We start from the raw sequence: 25,712 nt of genomic DNA, 5'->3' as shown, positions 1-25,712 counted from the left end.
ACTGAGGTGCATACCCTAGCCAACCAGAAACCCCATTTCTAACATTGGTGGCAGCGGTGGGATTCGAACCCACGCCTCCAAATCAGGGTGGGCATATTTCTTCAGGAGCTGGATGAGACATGTTGTGACATGTAAGAAGCTCCTAATAAGTGCCAGTGTGGCGTCTGGGAGACCAAGGAGTAGGGCATTACCACCAACAAGATTCAAGAGTAGGAAGGCTTTAACAGCTGAGCTAAAGTCGCTTTCTGGAATAAACCGTTTGACTTCCTTTTAAAAGAGACAGCCGATGCCAAGCCGGCTTTTTTTTTTTTTTGTTTGGCAATGTGTTTCCTGTGGGTCATGTTGGTGTCTTGGCATTCAAGTAAAAGTTGGGATTCAAAGTCATCAAGGTGCATGCCATTGAGCCAGGTTTGTAGTGTATCTTGTTTTTTGTTTTTGGTAAATATTAGGAATTCTGTCTTGGGTTGAGCTTTATGTAGGCGACGGACATCCATGTCTGAAGGATGTGCAAGCAGTGTTTGAGGCATTGGATGTTTGAAGCAGAAGAGATTTTCAAATAGAGTTGTGTATCATTGCCATATTAGTGAATCGTTATGCTGTTTTCTGGTAGTAGAGCACCAAGCAGCTCCATGCAGAGATTTAAGTTGACAGAAGACAATATTGAACCCTGGAGGACTCCGCAGGTGACATCTTTTGACACCTGAAGGTGCCTATGTTAACAAACTGGTGTTGGGTGGAAAGGTAGGAATAGAACCAGTAAAGGATATTGCTGGTGAATTCCATTCAAAATGCTAGGCTGCAAATTATATTTTCCCAAGAATTATCTATTATGACTCTCCTGTTGTGTGGTGGGACTTTTGTGTGATAATACATTTTGCATGCTAAATGAAGCTGATTTAATGATGGAGAATGCATATGATAAATGTAGAGCCTACAAAGGTGGTCTAAAGGAATGATAATGTTAATATGTGTGTGCTTGATTGACATGTTTCCAGTTTCAAAACTCCATGTTTCTGACACGTTCAAACTTACAGGACAGAGGGGAAACTCTTTTCACTTCTCTGGTACATGTGTTGGAACAGTGGCTGCAAGAGAAGATGGCCTTGCAGCAATCCATCTTGGAAGGAAGGAGGAAAAATAGCCTTAGCTTCCATAGCTTCTATACGCACTTGCAAAGAGGCAGTGTTTCCAATTTGTTTTGTAGCAAAATGGGAATACAGGATTCCTGCTCACTCCGTAAGACATTTATAGTGGTAAAGGTATAAAAGGTTCTGGTGCAGGGATGGGGTTGGACACATGAACCAGCTGCAGAGGAGAGGTACGGAAGAGCTGCATTCTGCCTGCTGAATAGATAAAAGCATAAGGTATGTGGTGAAACTTTGCATTTGTTTTGCATGATAAAAGCTTTATAGACTAATATATTTACATATGTAGGATGGCTGGCACGATTAGGGTATGTCAGTAGGCAATAGACTATCACATTTGACACTTATGAAGAAATGTACTTTTAGGATTTTGTAAAATTTGCTCTGCCCTGAATAATATGTGCTGAGTTTCTACTAATTAAAATCATTCAGATGCACATGATTTGTAGACAAATACTGTAAAATAAATAATCATGTCATAGTAAAATACCAACTACTGTGTGTGTAGTAATTTGGTTTACAAGGACAGGGCTCCGTTATTCACCACTGACAGAGAAGAGATTCTCTGACATGTTTGCCTTAATCTTAGCACCCCTATCTAACAAAGCATAACTCACTAGAGAAGGAGAGAGAAACACAAAACACTTCTCCTTTATGAAAAGTGAGCATTTCATTTTGGAGCTATAAGGATATGGTGAGTGTGACCCCATTAATATTGGGGTGAGCATTACATCTCAGGACAGAAATGAGCGCATGGCACTTGGCCAATGGCTACACAAAAGGATGACAACATGGAATAGGGCTTCCCCTTCTCCCTCAATTTAGACTATATGGAAACCCAGTACCACTGTCCTGTAGGCTGACAGAGGCTCAATGACATATTGGTTACATTGTCAGTAAGTAACATCTAGTGCTTTCCTTTCCAAGAGAAAACGCAACTTATGAATGGGTCACCAGTGAGATACACAGGCAAATGTTGAAACCTTCCAGGAGGAATCTCTCCACCTTCTATCCTATTTGCAGCTTAACATAGTGCAAACAAGGCTGAAATGGGTGACAGAGCACTTTACATGAGAACAGTTAAAAAACATAAGCATATTAACTTTTCGTACATTACATGTTATTGTGTAGACTTTTCAGGCTGAAAGTTACATTCAGGCAAGAAAGACAGATTGTATACTAATTGCTCCACCAACAAGCAAGACAAAAGTATAGGGTATGGGCATTCAGATGTATAGCTTATAGCATTTTTAAGATTGCAAGCATGCACATATGTAGGTTGACAAACGGTGCAAAGAGTTGTTAAGATTTTTGATCAACAGTCTTCGAATGTAAGTTTATATAAAAGGAAAATATAGGGTTTCTCCCCGTTTTAATAGGCCCAAAGGTGGTCGTTCAACAACACACAGGCCAAAGGTGGACATAAAACAACATATGGAAATTAGAAACTTAAGGATTCTGAAACTTCAAGATTTATATCTAACTGAAAGGAGAAACTAAGGTACATGTATAGACATCTGCAACTCTCACTATCTTCTCCTAGGAAAGGCAATAAGTTAACTCAGCACAGAGGTCATACAAAGCTGATGAGCATGATGTATTTTGTGCAAAAAAAATTAAGTTTCAAGCGCATGAGTAGTGCTCCAGGTCTAATATGTGAGTCAAGTCAACTGCTATCATTTGACAGCCAGTCTTTTATTGTGATTATTCGGGCTCTTTAATAAATTTAATAAATGGTGTACATGTGAACTCTTGAAAGCACTGGCTCTAAGGCAAATTTCGAACTGGTTGCATTCAATAACTATATTTTTCCTCACTAAAAAATAGTCGGAGCTGCATATACTTAAAAAATACAACCATCCACACTAAAAATATTTTGTTGTTGAGTCACAAATAACTTAAAACGATTTTGTCAGGGGCACGTCTCCTGGGTGAAGATGTTAACTATTCCTTGTTATGAAGAAATGGTCTACCACCTCAGGTTCCGTGTGCAACATGTAACAGGAAGTTGATCCGGACGCATGACCCATGAGAGCATAAAGTGGAACCCAGAAAGATTCACCAGCTGCTTCAGACCAATCAGCAGGACGAGCAGCAAGATGACTTCAAGAAGACAGGAGCAAGGAAACAGGAAGGCTGGAACATAAGGAGAACCAAATGAGTCCAACAAAAGGGCAACAAGCATCAAGCATAATTGTGACACAACAAGAACTCAGTGCATCCTTCTCCTTATAGAAATTATCCAGAAGGAGACATAAAATATCTGGGGATACATACTGCAAAATAAGGAAGGAAAAAGGACTATTTCCCAAGAAAAATGTGAAATGGATTTAGGAGTCAAATGATAATATCATATGAAAAATAACATCAAAACCCAAAAGGATTGTCTGCAATAAAAAGGGAGTCACTGTGGATTTTAATAATCAGAATGTCTAGAAGACAGTACATGGGAGGAAGCTCAAATTGATCCTTAATGCTTAGTGTGTGCTGGGCTGAAAACAGAAAGGTTGCAGAGGCCTGCGGCCTCAGCCCTCGAAAACATAGGGGGTCATTCTGACCCTGGCGGCCACCGACCACGGGAGCACCGCCAACAGGCTGGCGGTGCTCCCACGAGCATTCTGACCGCGGCGGTTCAGCCGCGGTCAGAAGCGGAAAGTCGGCGGTCCCCCGCCGACTTTCCGCTGCTCGGGGGAATCCTCCATGGCGGCGGAGTGCGCTCCGCCGCCTGGGGATTCTGACACCCCCTACCGCCATCCTGTTCATGGCGGGAAACCCGCCATGAACAGGATGGCGGTAGGGGGTGCCGCGGGGCCCCTGGGGGCCCCTGCAGTGCCCATGCCAGTGGCATGGGCACTGCAGGGGCCCCCGTAAGAGGGCCCCGCAAAGTATTTCAGTGTCTGCTTTGCAGACACTGAAATACGCGACGGGTGCAACTGCACCCGTCGCACCCCTGCAACTACGCCGGCTCAATTCTGAGCCGGCGTCCTCGTTGCAGGGGCATTTCCTCTGGGCCGGCGGGCGCTCTTTTGGAGAGCGCCCGCCGGGCCAGAGGAAATGTTTGAATGGCCGCCGCGGTCTTCTGACCGCGGTGCGGTCATTTGGCGGCGGTACCTCCGCCGTCCGCCAAAGTCAGAATCAGGGCCATAGTGTCTCCGATGCTCACCAAGAGCACCATGGCACTGGACCACATGCCACAGAGCCCGCGCAGTAAGTCCTGTAATTGTAACAGATTTAGCCTAATAACAGCCCAAGTGAAATTACATTCATGTTTCCCAGACTGCGGACTCATCTTCACTAATTTCCTAGTGGTGTGTCAAACATGGCATTTGGAGATTATACAGTAACACAGGTAATGATGAATTAAAAGAGTTAGCCTACCTGAGCACAAGCAACAGTTTTGGAGGTGTCTCTCCTAAATACTGGTTCTATTGTTAGGCCCATATACTGTCATAAGAAAATCATGACTGCAAACGTATTGTGGACTAAAATATTGAAGCATATTTTCAATTCTTTTTTTCATACTATTAAATTTTGACATAAAGTTAACTATTATATGATTTTGATCATATAGTTTCAGTGTACTGTTTTTTATTTTAATTGTTATTGTGAAAATTGTTTTAATATGTTGTACATAATACTATAGTAATAATGTTTCATAGGGTTGTTGGGGGATTGGGTGGGTATTGTTAACTTGTACATTTTATCTGATTAGTTTGATACATTGTATTTGCAGTTTATTTGTTTATATTTGTATTAGGGTTTCAATAGTTGCATTACATTTTGATTACTGTTACTTTTTCATTATTTTAAAATTGCAATGCATGATTTCTTTTAATATCCTTTTTCAGTTATTCTTTTTGGTATGTGGATTATATCGGTGGAATGATTGGATACAATTATTTTTATTTAAACAAGTGTTAAATAATAAATAAAAGTTAACAATTGTTTTATGGTAACAGACTTTCTTACTTTTCTTTTATGTTTGTGTGCAAATGGGGGTGGTTGAGGGATATTTTATATTTTTAACATATGCACATACAATAATGAAATATTTTTATATTTGTGTGTTTTGTACTTGAACCTACAGTGTACACACTACACCAATGTTTGTTTGAAATGGACTTGGAAAAGTAAGTTTGCAATCCATGTATGTATTTTCACAAATATGTGTTAGGTTGGAGTATACTAGATCCAACCCCCCACGATATCCCAATATATACATGTTACCCAATGTTTGTCTGACTGAAGTTAGAATAGTAAATCTGATCCACCCAATTTATGCACTTTCCCTCTAATATGTTAGCTTGGAGTTAGAATAGTAAATCTGACCGTCCCAATGTGTGCACTTTCTCCAATGTTTGTTTGGCTGAATGAGAATATGAATAATGCTGTCTATTCTGAATGTATGCACTCTCCCAAATATTTTTTAGGCAGGAGTTAGAATAGTACATTTAACCCTTTCATGTATGTGCTTTCCATTTTAGTTTGAATAGTGTGTTTGAAATGAGTTTTATTTGTTTCATTTGATAATGTTTTGGCTTGGAATTAAGGCCCATATTGATGGGAGTTGTGGCGCAGGGCAACGCAGCAAGTAATCTTGCTGTGCTGAACTGAGTCACGAGGGAAATGCAGAAATGCACTGTATTTATCCAATATGGCACATTCCTGTCCGTTTACTCTGCGCAGGTGCACTTTTAGCAGTCTAGCGCCAATGTAGGCATCCTTGCACAAGGGTGCCTCCGTTATAGGCAGGATTGTTTTTGTGCGGAAAGGGAAACCTTCCTGCAGAAAAACAACTCTGACAGGTTTTTTCCTCCTTCTATGTGTGCTGCAGAATGCAGCACACATAGAGAAACAAGCGTTTGCAATGCAACGGGTCCCACGTTTTGTCGAGTTAGAGCTATTAGCATTGTAAACTCCTAACCAGACTTTTCTTGCCACATTAAATGGGAAAAAAACGAGCGTGATCGCGCTGCGAAATAAAGGGAAAAAGTAGTCCAGAAACCATACGAAAACATGGAGCCTCATATGTTTCCAGTAGTTGATTGGTGCACTCAAGGAGAGCTAAACACCAGAAAAGGCATGACGTATGCATGCCCTACACTAATGAAAGCATGTGGATTTGAAAAGGCAGGCCCACACACCAATTTAAGGTACTGACGTGACATGGGCGTGGTTGGAAGCCCAAAGAGATTACATCAGGGGACTGAACGCTTTGCACTCGCCCCTAAAAACAAGGAGAAATAAAGATATTTCTCCTTACACCTCTCATGGAGAGACCTTCATTTTAGCATATTCCAAGGTTCACAAGTTTTTGTGAATCTGGGGATGCATCAAAATCCATGGTTGTTGCGTAGGAACGCCCACACAACACCCATGGAAATGCCTCCCTGGCACAGAGTAATGTAACACAGCTATTTGTGCTGTGTTACATTACTTGAGATTCATGAAACCACGCAGGGCCACACTAGGTGGCCTTGCATGGCTTCATGAATATCAATTATGTTTTGCATTGCTTTTGCACCACGTTGCATCAAAAGCAGCACAGAATTAAATATGACCCTAGTTACTATACACTTTATTCTAGAAGCTTAATTAGATATTTTCTGTTTGTGTGATATATTATTCTTTATTATAAGTTACAATTGTATTTTATTTTTAAGAATTGTTTTTGTGTATACTAAACATTTTTGTAATTTACAATTTAACCTCAAAGTAATGTTTTAATTAAGTGGTTTATACATTTAAATGAATTATTTTAAAAATAAAGATACTAAATTATATGGATAACCTTTTTTTACAGTTATTTGTAAATAGTAAATCTGACCTTCCCAATACGTGCACAATGGTGTAACAAATCTTAAGGAGGCTTCCCTGCAAAGTACCTGTAGCACCCCCCTTAGACACAGTCAGGTGCCTGATTTCTGTGCACAGTGCACTGTGCTGAGGGGGCACCCTAGAGCTCGGGGGTCCACCCACAGCGTGAGGATTGCGGGGGCCTGTGCTATGCCACTTTGTGCACTTTCTCTAATGTTTGTTTGACCAAGTAAGAAGCTGAACAATGCTGTCTATTCCGAATGTATGCACTTTCCCAAATATTTCTTAAACTGGTGTTAGAATAATACATTTTAACCCTTTCATGTATGCACTTTCCAATTTTTGTACGATTTTTAGTTCGAATAGTGTATTTGAATTGAGTTTTATTGGTTTCATTTTGTCATGTTTATACTTAGAATTAAGGTCCATATTTACGGTCTTTTTGGTGCAGGGCAGTGCAGCAAGTCACTTTGCCACTTGGAAAATGGAGGAATGCACCATTTTTATCCAATATGGCGCATTCCTGTCCTTTCCCTCGGCGCTGGTGCCCTTTTGGCAGCCTAGTGCCCAAGGAGGCACCCTTACACCAGGGTGCAAGAGTGCCTGTGTTGTAGGCAGGATTGTTTTTGTGCACAAAGGGACATCTTCCTGCACAAAAACAATCCTGAGAGGCTTTTTCCTCTTTCTATGTATGCTGCGTTCCCAGCACTCATAGAAAGAGGAAAGTACGATGTGAAATAAAGATATTTCTCATTGTTGCGCCTCTCCTTTGGGAGGAATATCTTTTTGGCACATTCCCAGATTTATAAGTTCTTGTAAATCTGGGAGCGTGTGAAAATCCATGGATGTTGAGTGGAAAACCCACGCAACACCATGGAAATGCCTCCCTGGCGCGGCGTAATGTAGCACAGAGATTTGCGCTGCATTACCTTACTTAAGATTTATGAAGCCAAGAAGATCCACACAAGGTGGCTTTGCGCGCCTTCATAAATCTCACTTAAGGTGTGCCTCACTCTTGCAGCACTTTGCGTGGTGCAAGAATGATGCAAACCAGGCCATAAATATAGCCCTAAGTTACGATAAACTACTTTTGTACTAGAAGCTTAATGAAATATTTTCAGTTTGTGTGGTGTTTCATTCTTTATTATAAATTAAAGATATATATTTTTAAGAATTGTTTTTATGTGTATACTATACATAGTGTAATTTCCTATTTAACATCAAAGTAATGTTTTAATTAAACATGTTTACAAATGTATGTGTATTATTTTAAAAATAAAGACAAATTGTATACATTCTTTTTTGTTACATATGTTTGTAAATATATACATTTTAATTAAAAAAAATGTAATGTAACATTTTAATTTATATTAATATTATTTCTAATAATTGCAATGTTTATGTCTCGTACCTCAATATTTTTTACCATGCTGTTTTTTGCTCTACATTGTATGTATTTGAAGTTAACATTTGTGTGGTTGATGTTTCTATCACAATATGTTTTATAGCAAGATATGTTTGTGTCAATATTTGTTGGTGAACCAGCTTTGAGTCAATACAGACACTATTATTCTATCCTGTATACGTGGCGTGCAGTTTGAGATTTCTTTTTTTGTAGTTTCCATTTTCAATACGTGGGCGGAGTAGGACCTGCATGCCAATCGTGTACATTTGAAAAAACACACTATTTCTTGGTAATGATTGCCAGCAGGCTCATGTAGACAAGTAACCCCAGGGAAATTCATGATCTGTCATGAATTTCATAGGTTACCAGTTGACAGCAATATTGCAGCTTTATTTGTTAGGCGTGTCTTAGGAAGGTATAAGCTACACCATAACTAATCTTGCTGTTTCCTGGAAAGTATTGTGGAGAATAAATGTGCGGTTTAAGGTGTCATGACCTGCAAAAGAGATAAAGTAACATTATACTTCTCAATTAGCATCAGCAGTTACAGTCAATTAGTGCAGACCTGCAGTGAGTGTGGTTTGAAAATAGGTTGCTAGTTTGCGTTTGTTACGTTTGATCAAAAGGAATGGGAATTCACACAAAAAAGCAAGGTAAGACAACGAGGATGGACCCAATCTTGACACATGGGAACCATTGTTACCTGCTCTGTCTTGCTTTGGCTTGTAGGGAATTAGTCAATTGCTGCACTTTTCTCAAAATACCTGTCTCCTGTAATTTATTATTCTCCTCCACAATGTTGTGAGGTGTAGAGTTTCAGATTGAGAAAGATAGCGAAAAAGAGAAATTGTTGAAGCTTGCTTTTGACACTGGCTATTGATTTTGGAGCTTTTGTGTGTGATTTCTGACTAGTACTCCTCACTAATTACTTACCAATTTGACCATTGGCTCTGCACACTTAGGGGCATATTTAAGAAAAGTGGTGCTGTACTATATGCAGTGCTACTTTTCATGAGCCCTTTACCGCCCTCCTACCGCCACTCTGTGTGCGCTGTATTTAAAATATGACGCACGGTAGGGGTCAATAGCGTCATTTTTCATGACACTATCGAAGTACTCTGCAGGAGTAGCGTGACAATATTGGCGCTACTCCTGCAGAGTATATAGGGGCCCATTATAAATAATGGAAGCCCCCTTTGAACACCTGCTTTGAGCAGGCATTAAAAGTTCCAAAAGACACGATGCAAGGAAACCTGTTAGGTTTCCTTGCACCATTTTTTCGGCAGCATTACATAATGTAGCACAAAGGGTGACGAAGTGGCGCAAGGATTTTGACCTTGTTGGGCCACATTAAGCATCAAAACAAATGACGTTAATGTGGCACTAGGGGATTATAAACATGGCCCATGAATTCTTGAATCCTATGGTGAATTTTGCTTTGGATCAAATGTTTAGTAGAAGAGGGGCTTAGGGACAAGCACAGAAAAAAAGACTAAGTAACTCATTATTAGTTTGGCGGTGCACGGACTACCAAACTTGCGCTGGAGGTCGAACCGCTGCACTCCTGGCAGTCTGACCACTAGATTATGATCCTGGCAGAATTACCACCAGGAGACCGCCACTACTGCCGTGTAGTAGACCCAGACGGGTTGACGGCAGTCAAAGTCGTGGTCAGCTATGGCTGTGCCCATGGCGGCACTGACGAACAACGAATCACGACTTACCTTTCCGCCAGCCTTTTCATGGCGAGGTCCCCGCCTTGAAAAGGCTGATGGAAAGTCAGTGCTGGGGGCCACAAGGGGGACCCCTGCGCTGCCCACAACCATGTGATGGGCAGTGTAGGGCCCCCCAGCTAGCACCCTTGGAATGCGCACTGTCTGCTATGCACTGCAGACAGTGCACATTCCGAGGGTGATGGTGTGTGACAGCATTGGCCTTGGCTCCCTAAGGGATCTTTGGCCAATGCGGCCGCACTGTTTCCACCAGGCTGACTGGCAGAAATGCCCTAATAGGATGTTTCCACCGGTCAGTCCAGTGGAAACATTGTAATGGGACGGGGTGAGGCCGCCATCTTGACAGCAGCCTTTCCCCTGCTGTATTGACATTGCCGCCAAGATCATAATTAGGCCCTAAGAATGTAATTGGTATGCACAGCTACAGCATTAAAGCAAAGGGATGGGAGATTTGTTAACTGGAAAGGAATATGGAACTCAGATGACCTGTGTGTTATGAGAGTATCATCAGTTTGATTGTGTTAGATCAAGGTCTGACAATTTGATCTTTGTTGTTTTGTGACAGTATTGTGGCAGGTCATTTTCTTAGGTAGGATATGAGTAATTTGATTACTGTGTCAGATATTTTGTCTCTCATTGAGGTTTAATCCACACTGGAAAATGTAGTTTATTAGTAACAATTTGGGGGAAACAGTTATGTTGAAACGGTATCAGAAAATGTGAATTAGTTATCAGACAGTGGTCTAAAAGTAAGGATTTTATGCTGTAGATGGAGTGGTGAGGAATACGTTTTATATGCACTGGAGGTTGGTGCTTTTGGTATATTTATCTGTGTTTACATTGAATGTATTTCTTTTCTATGGTGGCTGGCCCTCAACCTATTTTATTTTCTCACCAAAAATGTGTAATGACATGGGTGTGGGGGGGGGTAGATATAAATTTGCAGAGTTCCTGTCCCGCCTAAATTGCAGTTCCTCCCTGCCTCATTTAGGGATGAGAGAATCACTGGATTTTCATTAGCGGAGCCTCAGCTTGCTCTGCAATAGGAAGCACTTAACATATCAGTCTGTCGAACAAGTGGTTGCCGGTGACCATAATGGAAACCTAGCCCCTTTAGGGGCCCGAAGGAGACCATCAATAAAATGCCCTACTCCTCACTGTCATGTGTGGCATGGCAGGCCCAGGCGGGAAAATAATAAAATCTATGATGCACTGGGATTAATCTTCCTGTGCTTCAACAACATTTTATTATCTTACTGATGAGTGAAGCCCCCATTGGGGGATTTCATTGTGTAGAACAAAAACAAATGCTGAGAATGCCACATCAACATTGACCCACTTAGCATTAAACTGTGCACCAGCAAATATCCTTTAGGCATAGAGATCCTGGCCAGGCAGGTAGAGATCTCTCAATATCATGGTAGGTCATGCTCCAGGGGTGTAGATACTGGGTCTCTGCTGTCCTGGCAGGCAGCCTGCCAGACTATAAATAATCCCATTAATCTTCGATAACAGAATTTCAATCAGTGGCTCAGTGGAGTGCAAACCCCAGTTTTTGGAATAAACAATATGTATGATTTCAGGTTCTGTACTGAGGCTAAAATGAAGTTGCCTTACCAGCTAGTAGCTTTTGCTTGAGGGTTGCGTAGAGCATTTGTTTGTAAGTGTTATTTGAGTTTTGATTTGGATTTATTTGTATGGGGTTGTTTCAGCATTCTGTGTGTTCTCAAAATGCATAGGTGAGTCATTTAGCAGTGGTTTTAAATCATTGTATGAGTTCACTCCTGTGAGCAGGTAATCTGAACTTGCCTTACTTGTGCATATTTTACTTGGTGTGATACATTAGCGCTCTCTGATTATTAAAGTTAAGTCTCTTTTTTTAAACAATAGTGACTGGCATGCTATGTCTCCCCCACAGTCCTAGATTCCTGTTAGATTCCAGAATGTACCACCACCTGCTGTAGGCTATGCAGTACTATAGTACTCTGTAGACCCTGGCGAATCAAGGACTGTATTAATGCAAAGGGCCTGCTGTCCGTGCCTACAGTGAAGAAACGTGTAGCAGACACGGGTGATCCCTCTTTCACAGTACACCTCATTCCAGCAGCAACACGAGGGTAGACGGTGTTAATTCATTAGTTGGCCCCGACCATTGACGTTTAGGGTAGAAGGGGGAGAAATACACCTAGTTCACTATGTTCATTTCTAAGCAAGAAAGCACCCACAAGGGGGTTCGTTTTGACCTCGTTTTGATTACATTGTTTTATCGTCTTGTACTGTGACTGTACTATTGCGTCCTATTTTAACTGTTTCATCATGTCCTGTTAGGTTTTTGTTGTGTTGTTATCCTGCCTTGTATTATGTTGTTGTGTGGTTTTCTCCTTTGCTCTGTAATTACCTTAGTGATGGCAGCACATGCTTCTACATTCCAAGCCATTTACTACTATATACAAAATGCATCAATACATATCAACAAATATGCTCACGTTACCAACTCCAGAAGTCTACTTTCACAATGTGATGTAAACGGTGGTCGCACCAAGAACTGCCTTACTCACCATTAACTACATGTGATTCCGCCAGTCCAAAATGTTTTGTAAAAAGGCCCTGAGTGCTTACTTTACGGGAAACAGGCCAATGTCTTACATTACTATTTCCAGTACACGCAATGTCTTTTTTTTTTTTTTCTTTTTTTTTTTTCTAATACCAGGCAGCATAGATAAATGTAAACACCTTCTCCATTTAACATTGCACAAGAAAGCATAGCTATCAGCAGGGTCCATGAAGCATACACAGCTGTTTACAAGCAACTGTGCTGTTGGACCAACTATCCAAACAACATCCAGCCATTCCAGCAAGCCACGCCCTTAATGGTGCACGTGCACCTTTCATACATATCCCTTACAGATGCATGTTCAAGTTTTTCTGATGTTCTCTAAAGTGCTGCGACTAATTGAACTTTCTGTTGGAATGCACTGGAGTCAGTGAGGTGCTTGATAGCAAACAGTCACCTTTTAAACCACTGATAAGTGAACAACATTTTACACACTTTGTTAGAAATGGGGGTCTTTGGTTGACAGTCAGGTTACCCCCTGTTCAAGCAAGGACCCTCACTCTAGTCAGGGTAAAAGAGAATCACCCTCAGCTAACCCCTGCTTACCCCCTTGGTAGCTTGGCAGAGCAGTAGGCTTAACTTCAGAGCGCTGGGTGTAAAGTATTTGTAACAACACACACAGCAACTTAATGAAAACACTACAAAATGACACAACACCGGTTTAGAAAAATAGGAAATATTTATCTAAACAAAACAAGACCAAAACGACAAAGATCCGACATACACAAGTCAAGTTATGAATTTTTAAAGATTAAACTCAAAAATAGCGCTTAGAAACAAAAATGCTTCAATGAGATGTTAACACGGCGTCGTGACGGAGTCATTCCCAACAAGCCAACACCAGCGGCGCCGGACACGGAGTCGCGTAGACCCCCAAGTACAGTACCTTTGGTGAAGAGTGAAAACAAGCCAATGCGCGAAGTCGGGGATCGCGGCGTCTGTGCGAAAACATTGAATCCACGCACTTCGAGCGGCGTCGGTCACGACGTGATGCGGCGACTTCCACGGAGTCGCGGACTTCAGCGGGGCTGCTGCGGCGTCGGGCCTGTGAAGAGCGTTGCGTTCCAGCGAAGGTCACGGCATCAGGTGCAGGCAGCATTACCGGATTCAGCAGCGACGTCGGTCCGGAGTCGTCCGAAGTCAATTTCTTTGGCTTTCCACCAGCTTTCCTTTCAAGGGCCCAGGGACTGGATAGGGCACCACTTGTCAGGGCAGGAGTCTCTCCAGAGACTCCAGGTGCTGGCAGAGAGAAGTCTTTGCTGTCCCTGAGACTTCAAACAACAGGAGGCAAGCTCTAACTCAAGCCCTTGGAGATTTCTTCACAAGATGGAAGGCACACAAAGTCCAGTCTTTGCCCTCTTACTCTAGCAGAAGCAGCACTGCAGGAAAGCTCCACAAAGCACAGTCACAGGCAGGGCAGCACTTCTTCCTCAGCTATCAGCTCTTCTCCAGGCAGAGGTTCCTCTTGGTTCCAGAAGTGTTTCTAAAGTCTGTAGATTTGGGTGCCCTTCTTATACCCATTTTAGTCTTTGAAGTCACCTTTCTTCAAAGGGGACTCACACCTACTTGTGAAATCCTGCCTTGCCCAGGCAAGGCATCAGACACACAGCAGGGGGCTGGAGCCGGCATTGTCAGAGGCAGGCACGTCCTTTCAGATGAGAGTGACCACTCCACCCCTCCCTCCTAGCAGAGATGGCTAATCAGGAAATGCACGTTACACCCCAGCCCCCTTTGTGTCACTGTCTAGTGCGAGGTGAAAAACAACCCAACTGTCAAACTGACCCAGACAGGGAATCCACAAACAAGGCAGTCACAGAATGGTTTAAGCAAGAAAATGCTCACTTTCTAAAAGTGGCATTTTCAAACGCACAATCTTAAAATCAACTTTACTAAAAGATGCATTTTTTTAATTGTGAGTTCAGGGACCCCAGACTCCACATGTCCATCTACTCTCTAGGGGAATCTACACTTTAATCATATTTAAAGGTAGCCCCCATATTATCCTATGAGAGAGACAGGCCTTGCAACATTGAAAAACGAAATTGGCAGTATTTCACTGTCAGGACATATAAACCACAATCCTATATGTCCTACCTTATCCATACACTGCACCCTGCCCTTGGGGCTACCTAGGGCCTACCTTAGGGGTGCCTTACATGTAAGAAAAGGGAAAGTTTAGGCCTGGCAAGTGGGCACACTTGCCAAGTCGAATTTACAGTGTAAAAATACACTTACAGACACTGCAGCGGCAAGTCTGAGACATGATTACAGGGTTACTTGTGTGGGTGGCACAACCAGTGCTGCAGGCCCACTAGTAACATTTGATTTACAGGCCCTGGGCACCTCTAGTGCACTTTACTAGGGACTTAACAGTAAAACAAATATGCCAATCATGGAGAACCAATTACGTACACATTTTAAACAGGAGCACTTGCACTTTAGCACTGGTTAGCAGTGGTAAAGTGCCCAGAGTAACAAAAACAGTAAAATCAGAGTCCAGCACACATCAACAACCTGGGGAACAGAGGCAAAAACTTAAGGGAGACCACGCCAAGGATGAAAAGTCTAACACACTTTCTTTGAAAGTTGTCAGTTTCCAAGCTGTAAACATCCAATTCATTCCTTCTCTGCAATGTATTTCGGCGACTGTGATATTGGTCAGACTTTCCAAATGAGTCATTTTAAATATAGATTTTAATTGAAGCGTGACCTGCGGTTAGCAATAATTTTTATTAAAAAGGCTCACCGCCTCACTCCTCTGTTCAATCGCCCACCACTCTGTTCCGACTGCAAAGACTCGTGCAGTAAAAAGGAAAATCCAGATGTTAATTCTTCCATTGCGAAAAATTTACTCTGCCCTTCCCATCACTTTTGCCCACACGATTAACACACTCCTAAAAGCAACCATGTACTGTGTATTATTCTTTGTTTTCACAAATTCCTTGATAGCACTCATGCAGTTTAGTAGCACTGTAAAAATAAGTGTTATTAGTAAAATTTTCAGTGGTATTCAGTTCATCAAACTTACAAGGATGAAAAAGAGACTTTGCCCAGATATTCCCACACCTTGAACTTCAACCCATATTATTATCTTAGACTGTGGTTCGATGTCAAAGATGGCGAGTATTATCTCAAAGGGCTGGTATGTTACTTAAAGTCATCCATTTACAGTTTGTTTGGACCTTTTCCAGAGTTTTGGAGATTTAGGCATGGGAATAGCTGACACATTGGTTTTTACTTGAGAATTTCCGGGCAGCAAAAGCCTGCCAGAGACACAAGGCGCATTCCTGGAAATTAATGGGAAGCGTGCGGTTTTACCAGCACACCAATCTTTGACCCCAGGAAACCGCTCTTATCCTGCCTGGGCCCAGCTCCACTGAAGCCCTGTGCTCTCCTTGAAGAGAATCCCTTCAAAACATTTCTTATGAAATGTTTGCAGATAAAATTAGACTTTAGTTTGAGCATGAAAAATCGTAATGGAAACTGAAGTTGAGTCATTTTTTCACATGCCTTTTTCACTTACTTCTTTTGTTTATGCTCAAAGTAAAAGCTTTACTTGGTTAATATCCTGGTGGAAAGTAAACAGTATATAAATAAACCACATCAGAAACTCGCGTTTGGTGTTCTCTGTGCTGGGTCATCTCACTGTCTAAAGCAGTGCACTGTGCAACAGAAACATCCCATCACCATTTTTTTATCCACCAAGACAGATGATCCTGAGCAGCAGATTGGTTTCTGCATGATATAGACCAGAGCAGCTGCACCACAATTATAGTAAAGTACTCCCAAAAGGTTCCACAGAAACAACCATTGTGTTGAGATATCCCACCAGGTATACCATATAATAATAAAAATTACTTATACAGGGCCTGGATATCCTGACGGGTGACAAGCAGCACTAAAAACGCACAGTGAGTTAAGTACCTTATGTTGATAAACATGTGCTACCTGCAGGTTATCTGTGTGGATACTGGGAAGTCCGACTAATTGAGCTTGTGGGTGCATGTAATTGTTGCACAGATCTAAAAAGTTCCAATCCTGGTAGGATAGTGCAGTGGGTTATGCACCGCTTGCACAGAAGTGTATATAACTTGCATTCTATAGTCATGTTATATTACCATGCCTGATCTTAATACAGGATGCCAAAGACACAAAAGATGATGGGAGGATGCTTGCAATAATACTAACCACTGGCAGTTGCTAGGGCACAGCATTCCAACCCACTGTCACTGGAGTCAAGCTACACCTGGCTGATGAGCCCTACCTAGAGGAAAACTGGTTCTAGGGTGCTTGTATTCTGGTTCAGGGAGGACCTGGGCTGACAGTTCAGACTGGACTATTTACATTAGAGCAGAGCTTAGGCTGATTTGCATATTACTGGGTCCAAACGGAGGTGACATGGTATGTAAAATAATGATGGACTGGGATGCGGCCTGAGTAATTACCAGTGGTTGAGATTGATTCATGTATTTCATCCATCATTTTCTGTGTACTTTAATACAGGATGCAGTGTACCTTTTAACAGATGCTGTCTGGTTCTGTGCAGGTTTTGTTCACTTTTATGTAGACGCTTGATTGCGGAAGTATTTATTTAGGCTCTGTATGCTAGTCAATTTATAAACTGAGGCATAGTGTCTGGTGGGAGGAGTGTGACAGTGTATATCTGTGCTTCCATCCTTTGAAACTTTCACACCTCAGCCCAGCCAGGACATTTAAAGGGACAGCCAGTGCGTTTTTCATGATTTCAGCTAGGGTTGGAAGGCGTTTACTAAACTAAATGTCATATATGCCTTTCCAATTAATCTGTAGTAGACCCTTGTAGCTGAGAGCGAAGACAGCCTATTTAACTGTTATTTGTATGAACTTTAAGCCCTTTCATTTTCCATTCACTTTGCATGGCCTAGTTGGGCTGCTGTTGCCACACAACTTGGATTCAGTATGCCAGGAGAGCGTCTCCCAGACTGGTTCCTAATATGAGCTAAATCCCTGACAGCTAAAGCTGTTAAGCTTCCTGTTATCAGCCTGTTTGTGTGCTGAGCAAGAATTAAACATGAACCAGCTATCACAACAATAATTTTCAATTCTAATAAGGACATGGTGAGGATTATGCTTCTCTTCCTTTACTCCCCAAACCACAGCAGACAATCAAAACATTTATGAACAAAACTACGAATCTCAAGTGTATTAAACACACCCCCTTACATACTTTCGTCCCTGTCCCCCAGTCATAGCTTCTCCATGTCCACAAAACTGAGAAACACCTTCTTACTGTCTCTTTCTTCATGAGTCCAGTCCAATTAGCAATGAAGATGAAGACAAGCACCTATTCCAATATCGGCAGCAGAACTGCAAATAGTCTGAACTTCAAGCAGCAGGACACCAACAGGGTTCACTTCCGCATTTAATCTGCATGTCAAGCGGCATGTTTCTGTTCGAACCTGCAACAAAAACAAATGTAATTCATACCAACAGTATGCTCACGTTAAGGGTGGGAAAACTTAAACAGTACAGAAACAGAAATGTACAGAAACAAACCAGCTATACAGTTTGATAGAATGTGCTCCCAGGATGGGATAATCCTCATCTACTGTGTCCTTAGTAGAATCAAATGTACTTGTTGCAAAAACAGGAAAAATTTATTTTATATCTGGACCAGGAGCTCTGATTATGCTAGTTCAAAGCTAACAACAATGTCTGACGCATGAGTAATTGGTTTGTAATAAAACTGCTTAAATATTGAGTTTGAGAGTCAGTCAGTCACTCTTAAAATGTCTTCCAACCTTGAACCCAAAGAGAGAGAGTCTTAGAAGCCATAGCTCCATGAGCACAATGTGCCCCAAACCTGCTAACATTAATACATACCTCTGCCATAATTCATTAGACTCACTGGGCCAGAGTCAGGGTTGGCACAGGCTTAAAAAGGCTTTTTTACAGCAATCAAAAGTTGACCGCTTGGATCATTATGCAACCATCTAGTACAGTCCTCATAGGTTTTTGAACATCTTACCACACATAACCTTTCATCGTAATGGAAGGCAGGGTATTCAGAGGACTTCAAAAATGATTTTGTATGTCTAGAGACAGATAAAGAAACTCTTTTCAGTGACAATTCTCTACCTGCTCCAATCCAGAGCACCGATGTCCGAAACTGACAGGGGACCAGAGAAAGCAGTATAGCAAGCTTAGCAGAAAGTTGCTTTCTGGGGAAAAGCTAATTTTTTTGCTACCTCTTAAACAGCTTTAGTTCCATATTGACATCTCATAAGAGCTCACAGCGAGGCATATGAGGATTGGAAACTCTGATACCTTGGAGCAGCTTGCAAATGATTGGGTGAGCACAAGCCGGTTTACCATCAATGTGGGAATGACCAGCTAAGATAGCTGATTGAAAATTTTTCCCAACCTGTAACACAAGCCTTGCCCAGCTCACTCAGTGAGAAATTTCATGACATCCTTCAAATCTTCCTCCACAAGATCCAAATCTCGTTCCACACACTAAACCAACCAGTTCCTACAAGCAGCCTTATATTGCTTACTTGTTGGAGGTATGTAGAAGCCTTTCTTGACATTTCTGGCACAAAGCAAATTTGCCAGAAACCTTCCACTCCATGAGAGGTAGACAGTGTTGCAAAATCGGAGAATGAAGTTCCCCGAGAGAATTTCGTCAGAATTTCAGGGAACATTGGAAGAGCAACCAGGAGGGCTGCGGACATCTGAAGAAGAACTGGGATCCATGGTTGGGCCTTCCAAATGGGTCACCATGACCACTGTCTCTTTCTCTCTCTCTCTCTCTTCACCTACACCATGACTCTCTGGATCATTGTGAAGGGGGAAAGGCATTTAACAGCGCCTTGAACAAGTCCTGCATAAATGTATTTGTTGTCCGTGCCAAGGGATCCCACCTCCAACTGAAGAATACAAGATTTTGGTGATTCAGTTTGGATGCAAACAGGTCGATCACAGAAGGACAGAGAAGAGTCTGAATCTGTTGAAACATGAAAGAATGGAACCTCCAATTGCTTGCATCTATCATAACCTGGAGTTCCAGCCACTAACAACATTCTTCTAGCCTCGGAGATACTCTGCAATCACTGAAATCCGATGTTTCAGACTGAAGTGGCAAAAAACCGTGCTGATCTCCACTAGCAACTTGGACTTGGTGCTGCAAGTTTGTTGATATACTTCACTGCAGAGATATTGTCCATCTGTAGCAGGATGCAACAGTTGTTCTTCAGAGAAGGAAGTGTTTAAATAGCAAAATAACCTGCCAATAGCTCTAGGCAATTTATGTGAAGGTGGAATTTGTAAGGAGCCCAACGATCTCCAGTAGAGAGATTTCTGCATCTGGTACACCAACCCCATCTTCTGGCATCGGACTCGATCACCACCACCGCATCTTGCAGAGTGCCAAAGATGGTGTTGCCATTCCAGGCATCCATGTGCAGCAATCACCAGTTCAGTTCTTCCCTAGCCTAGTTAGAGGGGGGAATCTGAGTGTTGTAAGAGAGGACATTGCGGATATGCCTGACCTTTAGACACTCAAGAGCCATGTAATGAAGTGGGCCCAGAAAAATTGCCCGACTAGAGGACAAAAGAAGTCCCACAATCCTCGCTTTTGTTCATAATTATATAAATCATTTTCTCAGTGTAGATCTCAAAACCTTCTTGATGACTCTCAATGTCTGGGAGGGGAGCTGAAGAAGTGCCTTGGCAGAGTTGACCTGAACCCCAGGAAACTATTTTCTTGGTTGGAATCAAAATGGACTTGGTTGGTTGATGACAAAGCCCACCCAAAACCTGAAGGAGATGAACTGTATAAGACAAGTGTTCCAGAAGAAGAGCCTGCAAATGAGTCATGAGAATCATGTTGGTTAGATAAATAATTAATTCTGTACCCTTCTCTCTGAGTCTCGCCACCACAGGCCGTATCAGTTTGGTGAAACACCAAGGCACTGATAAGAGACCAAAAGGGATTGGCAGGTTTGGTTACCATTGATCCCGCCATTGAAATTGCAGGAACCTCCTGTGATTTGGAATGATTGGCACTGTAAGATAAGCATTTATTCGGTCCAGATGGATGATCCAGTCGCCCTCCATCCACGGACCTTTAAGCAAATGTATAGCCCTCCATTTTGAAGTGTCTGTAGCCCACCTAGTGATTGAACTCCCTGAGGTTTAAAACCAGATGGTGATCTCCCCCTTTCTTTTATACAAGGAAAATTGTACTGCAAAACCCCTGGTATGAGGAAAAGAATTGCAAATAGCAGCTTTGCAAAGAAGCTCGTGAATCTCTGAATCTATGAAGGTTGTTTTTTGTTGGGGGAAAAAAAGAGCTGCAGAGAGGGAATCAGTTGGGATGGAAAACCTACAAGCTCCAAACAGAATCTTGTAACCGTCTCCAGAAACCTGGGGTTGTTGGTAATTGGTCGCCAATTGTGAACAAACAGTTGAGTTCTGCCCCTTAAGTTCACTTGAAATAAAGGGATAATGCTTACCAGTGAAACCTAAAGATAGGGCAGCCTGGAAGGACCCTCTGTAAGAGCTACTGCTCTGTTTGCCTCAGGCGAACAGTGGCCACGACGGGAAGATGCCTGCTACCCTAGTACTCTCTTGCCAGCTTCCTCTCCTGCAGTAACCAATCCTTGAAGGGTACCCTGGATAGAGCCTCGGCCTGGTGAACACCCCCTGGTTAAATAGGAAGACTTTCCTAAGAGACACCTGAGCTTTGTCAAGAGCCATGGAAGTGTTAACAAACTTTCCAATATCATTGAGAAACTTCTCTTCAAAGAGAAGACCATCTGTGCTGGGACCCACGTCAGAAGTGTCCAAGTCAAGCAGTTTAAGGTTGATGTGATAATCGGGAATTTCTGGTGCTCCGAAGAGATGGCACGGTTAGTTTCCAAGAAGGAAAAACACCCTTTGTGACTAGCCTGCATCTATCGCAGAACCAGTCTCCTGCGCCTCTAGAGACGTCTCCAAAATCTTCGCCAAGGGACAAGTGAGGTTCAGGAGTTTATCCAGGCACACTTTCTATGCCCTCTCAATGCCCTTTTTTTGGGTCCCTGGGATATTTCTCTCATGAGGTCAGCATGCTGATATCTGTCGGGGTATAGGCTGTCTTGCCTGGGAGGGCAGGCCTGGGGTACTTGGCGCAAAGCTGTTATGAACCTCTTCATCAAAACGTTTTCTGGGATGATGCTGCTTGCATTCCTCCACACTTGGGGGAAGAGACTAGTCAGAGGTTCTAGGGTAGACAACATCCTCCGTTGCTAACTGAAAGGGATTAGAGACACAGTTGCACTTTGGGGACACAGGATTTTGTTTCCTTCTTCTTTGGGGTTGAAGTGGATAAGAACCAGAGGAATGACAGGAGGAATAATCTTTGTCTGAATCACTCTGGGAAGGGTTCTGGGGAGGAGACTGAGAAGGGTCACAGACACTATATCGATGATCACCCAGCCAGTCCGGGGAGAGTTGAGCCAGGACGTCTGCATGAGCCCAGTTCTGTAAATTGGAAGGCTTCCTCTAGGAGTAGAGAAACTCCCTTGAGATGAGGTGGAGGGGCCCTAGGCTGAATTCATCTTCTTTTTGGGTCAGATGCTTATTTGATCAAGAATGGGTTAAAGAGCCAAAGCCATGTACCTTTTATTAACCGATTCCTGAACAGACATAGCTATAGCCTCCACAAGACCATCCCCAAAGTAGTATTCACCTTCCTGTTCAAAAGGCTCATAGTCTGCAGGAGGAGCTATGATTGATGGACTGGGGAGGAAGTGCGTAAAGGATGTGTGTTTAATACTCATGTGATTTGTATTTTTGTTTTATAAATGTTTTGATTAGCTGCTGTGGTGTTTGCAGTAAAGAAAGAGAAGCATAATTAGAGCCTTGGGTCCTGATATAGAATAACTTTGGTTGTCTTCAAAAAGCCAAATTAGCATGCATGATGGAGGAGCATGCCTTAATGGAAATACGTTTACAGGATTGTTTTGATATGTAACCTGGTACAATAATTGTCATGTCACGTCTGAGGTGCTTCTGAAGTGAGTGAGAACAAACTTTCCTTCAGAGGCTTTCTAGCTTTATAAAGGTCATGCATTAAGTAAGATATTTTTTTTTATTTTAGGTGTATAATTCAAGCAGTACATGCGCAGGGCCTGATACAATGAGGATAAACATTGTCTGCCAGGGCGACAGCACACATCATGCACTGTTTTTGTCTTTACAATGAAAGAAAGGTTTGTTTCACTCCGAACCAGTACAAGGCTCAGTACCTTCCTCGTAGAAGCTCTTCATGCACACTGAATCAAAGGTGTGTGACGTAGCCACCGGAAAAACCCTGGATGATCACTTTAAGTAACCAAAATCTGGCTGCAGAGGTTATTAACATATTGTCTAGAAGTGAAGTCATGACAGACATTGGGGGGTCATTTTGAGTTTCGCAGACGGAAAAGGCCGCCTGCCAAAATCTCTCGGTCAGGTTGCCGCCAGTGTGGCCGCCTTCCCACAGGCTCCATTACAAGTTCCCCGCTGGGTCAGCGGGTGGAAACACTGGAGAACAACCTACATCATTGACTCTGGCTCATAATTGAGCCGGCGGCAATGTTGCAGTGCATAGGGCGCACACCCGCACCTGTCGTACAGTTCACTGTCAACAGTGAATTGCGTGATAGGGCTGGCCCCTGCACTGCCCAAGCCAAGTGCATGGGCAATGCAGTCGTCCCCCCCACCCCCCCATTATGATAACTTCATGCATACCCACAAATGTATACATTAAGGCGAAACACCTCAACACCTGTACTGTGAGCCACTGAAATCATGCAGCAGGGAAGGAACATATTATGCAGCAGCATTGTCTACATTATACACCAAGAAAGAAAACGCAATTTGTGCAGCCTAATTTAGTATGTTTTGAAACAGTATTTCTTCACTATCTTGTCATTTGTGCGCACTTTAACTCTGTATGGGCAAAGGTTTCACCTCATTCATATCAGTTTAACACTAAAATATAACAGTCGGCTACTTACAGGTGACCTACCTCCACACAACCAAAGGCCTGCTACTGCGCAGCAGCAACACGTTTGTGTTAACTTTTGATCCATTTGAGCTAGAAGCTATTATTCGTTTGTCTCAAAATTATGCAGAAGAATGGTTATGTGGCTGTTGTGGCAAGGCCATACCTATATGGAGATTATAATTAGAACTGGAATAATAATTCCAGTGGCAATGCTTTATTCCTGACAGCGTGGGGAGGTAGTGGTTGAGGTAGCCCAGTTGATCAGACAGATGCTTTCTGACTGTTTGTCCCTAGACCACATGCATTAAGATCCCTTGGAGTGTGAAGGCCGCTTTTGTCAGCATGGGCAGAGGAGACATATTTTCTAACCATCACTCCCTGAGCCCCCTGGAGCTTACAAGGAACGTGCTGTATTGCAACAAAAACACACAGAGCTGATGAAACCCATGATACAGGGGCACATGTTGTTAACAACTGTCTGTACAGAGTATGTAGCCTTATTTATCTCTTTTACTGAATGTGAGTGAGAGATTTGATGTGGTGAGGATCAGATTTAATCTGCTGCACAATCTTTTAGCCTCCCCTAGTGGGCCCTGTGGCTGCAACAGTATGGCTCCACAGGACACCATACATGTTTTATGTTTTGTACATACTTTAGCATGCCCAGGAAGCGGTTTATCCTCCCATTATTGAAAGTCCTGAATTTCGCACAAGTTCGTCCGGCACTTTTGTACTTGCAGCGCTTACTGAACGAACATGTCCTATTTGCTATTTCATGCTTTTTCAGGAAGCTCTGAGATCAAGGCGATCATGAGAATTTTTGATGTAAGGCATTTTCAGCCTAATTTTATCCTTGTTAATATTTTTTTATGGATTCATATTAAGGTATGATTATTTGTTTTTTGCAGTTCTATGAAGAGTATGTATCATGACGTTATGCACTCTTATGGTTATATCTATAACCAAATAATTTTTATGACTGAGATAGCTCGGAGGGCTAGTTATTAATATCTATGAGCAATTTGCAGGTCATTTCAATAAATCCTAGGATGGTCAACACAGCCTTTTGGCCCTTTGGAGGCTCAGAAACTGACTAACATGGAGATAGGACATATTTTACATTATGGAAATGTGTCTGCCTTCCAAGGGTTCATACATCCAGTAATATGATTAGTTTTTATTCACACTGCTAAAAAATGTTTTTTTTTAAAAAAATGAAATGTGCCCTTCTGTTGGCTCTTGGTTTGTGAAAAATGGGCATCTAAGAGGGTGCAACTGTTGATGACCCCTGACTAGCTACACGTCTAAGACTAGTGGTTCCCAAACGTTTTAGAACCAAAACCCACTTTTTAGGACAACACACTTTTGTCAGCGACCTACATTTAATGGGCATGAGGTGTGGCAATTGTTTGATGCAACTAAAGCATTGTGTGATAATGCATTGCCTTTTACAGACAGCACATTTTCCATTGAAGTGGCCTCTACATTTGAACAGACACTTTTACTGTCTGTTAACGTTGAGTACCACACATATGCTAATGTGTGGAAATCAGGTTTCAGTGAATATTTATCATTGTGCATCATCAAGTAGTCTTTACATCACATACGATCAAAATAATTAATGTGGAGTTGAAGAGCGCTGCTTGTCACCCATGAAGGTATCTTTTTTAAATCTTTATTGCAATCACAGTTCAGAATTACTAAAACGTACTTTGTTTTTGCTTTCTCCTAACTGCTGAATGCATACAGTTCATTTGCAGGTATTTACATGGTGTTGTGTATTGCAAAAATAACATTCTACATTGTCACATAATTCACTTAAAAAAATTACTTTGCAGTCAGACAAAGAAAAGTTGTCACCGATTCTCATGGTAAAAGACTAAAGCAGCCTGATATTTGACCTGAATCACTGGCAAATGTGACACGTTCAACAATAAATTTAGAGGCATTTTTATTTATTGACCCGACCTGACTTTCACAGCCC

At 42.2% G+C, this 25,712-nt stretch overlaps 1 protein-coding gene and 1 long non-coding RNA gene across 3 annotated transcripts in view; one reads left to right on the top strand and one right to left on the bottom strand.

The window, feature by feature from the left end:
• The window catches only part of IL13RA1 (interleukin 13 receptor subunit alpha 1), a 332,178-nt gene that overhangs the window by 25,398 nt on the left and 281,068 nt on the right, over positions 1–25,712 (top strand). The window lies entirely within an intron of this gene.
• Positions 2,244–14,193, bottom strand: LOC138258793 (uncharacterized). The gene is made up of 2 exons (XR_011198578.1): positions 13,601–14,193; positions 2,244–3,281 (listed from the first exon to the last, which is right to left on the bottom strand). It is a non-coding gene; the product is annotated as an uncharacterized lncRNA (long non-coding RNA).

The sequence above is a fragment of the Pleurodeles waltl genome, chromosome 2_1 (genome assembly GCF_031143425.1).
Source record: "Pleurodeles waltl isolate 20211129_DDA chromosome 2_1, aPleWal1.hap1.20221129, whole genome shotgun sequence".
NCBI lineage: Eukaryota > Metazoa > Chordata > Amphibia > Caudata > Salamandridae > Pleurodeles > Pleurodeles waltl.
This window is presented reverse-complemented; position numbering and strand designations above follow the sequence as displayed.